This window comes from Amphiura filiformis, chromosome 17 (genome assembly GCF_039555335.1).
Source record: "Amphiura filiformis chromosome 17, Afil_fr2py, whole genome shotgun sequence".
NCBI classification, from domain to species: Eukaryota; Metazoa; Echinodermata; class Ophiuroidea; order Amphilepidida; family Amphiuridae; genus Amphiura; species Amphiura filiformis.
The window spans coordinates 41,428,472-41,433,141 of NC_092644.1; the positions used below are offsets into that span (position 1 = coordinate 41,428,472).

At 38.6% G+C, this 4,670-nt stretch overlaps 1 long non-coding RNA gene across 1 annotated transcript; it reads right to left on the reverse strand.

The window, feature by feature from the left end:
- Window positions 1-1,986: 1,986 nt before the first annotated feature.
- On the reverse strand, window positions 1,987-4,380 carry LOC140138443 (uncharacterized). Its single transcript, XR_011857002.1, has 3 exons — window positions 4,218-4,380; window positions 3,557-3,721; window positions 1,987-2,132 (listed from the first exon to the last, which is right to left on the reverse strand). It is a non-coding gene; the product is annotated as an uncharacterized lncRNA (long non-coding RNA).
- Window positions 4,381-4,670: the final 290 nt, after the last annotated feature.

Sequence of the window (4,670 nt, forward strand, 5' to 3'; positions counted from 1 at the left end):
TCCAAACTGAACAATATTGGGGTAAATTTGTTTTTTAATAGATGCACTATCGAATCCTGCACATTATGACACCACATTGAATCCATGTGACTTCAAGAAGCAAAGTTACAAGCATTTGACATTGTTCAGTTTTGAAATTGTGATTATTTTTCCAAGTGTAAGGATACTTTAATGGCGCAGTATATTTGAATTGTAGTAGAGATTGATGCAGAAAAAGAGAAATGAATAAAAAACCGAAACACCAAAAAGTGCAGCCAATGCAGTGAACAACTGTCCGGTCACCCAATATTGCAAATAAGATTCAGCATTGGCAACTCTGTATCTCATCCGATCCTACAGTAATTGGGCTACATTAGCTGGTAACGCTTCGGCAACACCCTCTGTAATGCCCACCGCTTACCTATTTATACTTCTATCTGGCCATAATGACTGAAGATTTTATAGGCATTGGGAATGCATAAATAAGTGTGTTTGCATATTTAAGTAAATCCTGTTCCAGCGTTATCTGCAAGTGTCTACTTGAGTTCTTGTAAAAGTTGAGAATGGGTTCTTTCCTTTCACACTGACAATATAAATTTAAGAGCACAATGTTTCCAAGTTTTTATCAATTGAACTAATTCAGTTTCTTTACTTTGGAAAAGGCAAGGCATTCTTTTATCCTCATGTTCCAATATCAGACATGCTGCTTTACATCTTTTCACACTTACTCTGGGATCACTGAATGGGCCTTTAAGGAACAAGATTGAACACAAGACTCTTAAAAGACATACGCTGCAGAAATACACTGTATTATATTATTCTACAAGCTAGCCAAGGAATTCACCCTTACCTTTGCATTATGCAAGTTGCTGGATTCTAACATGTGAACCAACTCAGCGGGCATTGTTAATCTCTAGCAACATGCCTTTGATTTTGCTAAACAGGTGTCTGTGCATCCCATGGATGATGGAGTAGAAGCACTATCCGAGCATCTGCTTCTGTTCATTCTGACTGGCCTGGGCCAACATGCGAGTGGTCGGTGGCTCCTGATGGTGGTCGGACACTTGGATGGATCCTGGCGATATAATCAAATAAGAGTGCAATCTGATCAATGGCTTGAGATTGTTTGCTCGTGCAATGGAGTTGGATTTATTCAAACAGATTTTACACAATTATCTCACTGGTTCCTATATTGGGGTCTTTGAACAAACCACACATTCTCAAACTCTCATGTGACATTTGCAAACAGGGCCAATACAAATTGATTCCTCTGGTTGGCAAAGGGCTTTTTCCATCTGTCATGATGGGCAGGTCATAAAATAGTTAAAGGGGCAGGGAAGTATGTGTAAAAATAGTCTGGAAATAGTTATACAAAAAGAGAATTCAACTGCTATATGCTTTACTTGCCGTTATTTGTTTCACTAAGGTTCAAAAGTTAGGCATGACATTTTTCGAAAAGAGTTTGTGAATTTAGGATCAATGACTTCCGGTAGACTTAATTTGTGATGTCAGTTTTGGCAATTACCAATAAAATGTGTGGATTGTAGGTAGGCTTATCTACACAGTGGGGGCGGGGGGCATTAATCAGAAAATATAGGGTAATCTACATAATGCCTTGTCATACAGAAAATGCAGATTATTCTATAGTCTCTCGTACATGTTTTCCAGAAATCGGTGTACAGAGGAAACATTGCCTGCTTGATTCCAGCCTATAGACTCCAGCCTATAATATGACAATCTCTCCAGCAAAAATAAACAAATGAAGGTTGAGTACACCATTGGGCTATATGCTGAAATCCATATACCCCTATGCCATGACTTACATCTTCCACACATGGAATTTTATATAGGATTATCTAAATGAGTGACCCTTATATTTACACCCCTCTTGTGGGAGGTTAAGACTATGCATGTCTTCCGTAGGAGGTGTATGGATTTAAACAAGAATGGCAAGTCACCATTCGTTACTTACCCGAGGCACACCTGATGCACCCAGTTGAGGCAGGTTCTAGGTGTTATGGGCTGCAGCAGCATACTTAAATCCAGCGTGCTGGCTCTGTGCTGCAGTGATGGCGGCGGCCGCAGCAGCAGTGATGGCTGGTCCTGGTATAGCCTTGCTTGCATTGGCTGTTGGGTGAGTGATACTGTTATATCTACAGGAGAAGACATCAAAACCATGTTTGTCTCAATTAATATTATACAAATATTGACTGCTATGTGCCTCGGGTCATAGCATGGTTTTGAGATCACCTTGTGCCTATAATCCTAACCATGTCTCAATTAAAGCAGTCAATATTTGTTTTATATACCGAATGGATATGTGGATGTTGCGATTGCACAGTTTGATCGGGACGCATGTGATTGGTCCATAGTTCATTTCCATGGACCGGTCCATAGTTCATTTTGAGGGCATAGTTAATTCAATGACTGCACATTCATCCAATCAGATGACAGTAATCTATGAGGTATAATCTTATGTGTCATGCAATATTATCAACACCAAATGTGGGTCATTTTTATTTATTAATACAGATTATACAGGCACCGCCACATTTGTTCTCAACAATTCAGAGTAAATTATCATATTGTGAATTATATTAAAATGTTCTCAAACAAATCCAAATATAGTTGATGTTAACATACCTCAATGACCAACAGGAAGCAGCCGACATCAAAGGTCAAAGCTGGTCATTCAATTTGAGAAAGTGCTGTGTATACAGCACGAAACGTCATTGAGGTATGTTAACATCACCTTTATTTGGATTTGTTTGAGAACATTTTAATATAATTTTAATGGACAATCCTGATGAATCTATTTGCAAATCATATTGTAAAGTTTTCAGAATTTTTGTCCCATAAGTTGCATGTCCTTATTATATGACAATGAAAAAAAAAAATTACAAAGACCAAATGTGGCTCAGTTTCAATGAAATTATACCTAAACAAAACATGTTTTGGGTTTTTTTTAAATACAGATCATGCAGGTACTGCCACATTTGTGCTCACCAATTTAGAGTAAATTCAGAGTAATTATATTATGAAGTATTCAGAATTTTGTCCAATACATCTTTGTTTCATAACCACTAAGGTAAGGACATTTTTTGTTTTAGCTACAGCCCCTCTCCAGAACTATTTAACTATATTTGTACTTGATCATAATTAGCATGCGATGCAAATTTTGTTACACAATTTGGTCCGGTTCTTTTTTATGAGCATTTAAGTGCCTAAAATGGGGCTATAGAGCCCTTTCCAGCTTTCTCTAATATTAATCCTCATAGACTTTACATGCAAAATGAAAAGGTCCATAAAAAAGAACGGCATCGATTAAATATGTAATAAATTTTGCACAAAATGCTAATTGAGCAAGTACGTATGCAATGCACTATAGTTTTCGAGAGGGGGCAATATGAAATATTGCATGTATGGTCTTTTCAAAAATAAAATGTCCATCTCAAACATACGTGCATATGAAATAAAATAGTATGTCCCCTAATTAATGACAGTAAAGATAATTTTGGGTACACAATTAGCACAAGCCTCTTGTTCTTAAAATTCCAAGTACTTTCGCTATACTTACTGGCCATTATCTGAGCATCAGGAGCCAACTGGACTGGTGGAAGATTTCTTGATGGGTGTTTGGTGTGCACTGGAGCAGCAGTAGGAGCTGTACTATGTGGGTTGGCATATTGTTGACAACCTGCTGCCATCATCTGGAAAGCTGGGTTGGTAGCTGTTGGAAAAACTAAGGCACCAAAATGCAAATTGAACTGTCTCAGGAAATCAAACTCTTGCGATAAAAAGGCTTTTTAAACACAAGTCTGCATATAAACAGGACCAACACATCAAAACGGGCTAGTGAAATACAACATGTGTAGATGATGACCAGGGACAGGTGATTTACGCAGAACTTTTTTTTCCGCGCAATTGGCCATTTTTTTTCCTATGAGCATGGATTTGCACTGAAAAAAAGAGTTCCGCACAAATTTGCTATTTTTTACCGCGCAAATCGCCTGTCCCTGCATGATGACTACATCTTCTGCGAGTGTAGCAGTGACATACGTGCCTTCACATGGTTGTGCCGAGAGCGTGCCGACTAACTGCCCTTATCTTTTCACACTTACTCTGGGATCACTGAATGGGCCTTTAAGGAACAAGATTGAACAGAAGACTTAAAAGACATACGCTGCAAAAATACACTATATTATTCTACAAGCTAGCCAAGGAATTCACCCTATTACCTTTGCGTTAAGTGAGTCGCTGGATTCAAACATGCAAATTAACTCGGCGTTGTCAATCTCTAGCAACATGCCTTTGATTTTGCTGGACAGGTGTCTGTGCATCCATGAATTATAGAAGGACTATCCGAGCATCTGCTTCTGTTAGTTCTGACTGGCCTGGGTCAACATGTGAGCGGTCGGTGGCCGGACACTTGGATGGATCCTGGCGATATCAAATAAGAGTGCAATTTGATCAATGGCTTGAGATTGTTTGCTCTTGCAATGAAGTTGGATTTATTCACACAGATTTTACACAATTATTTCACTGGTACCTATATTGGGGTCTCTGAACAAACTACACATTCTCAGCAATAGTCTCAAACTAACTCTCATGTGACATTTGCAAACAGGGCCAATACAAATTGATTCGATTGGCAAAGGGCTTTTCCATCTGTCATGATGGGCAGGTCATAA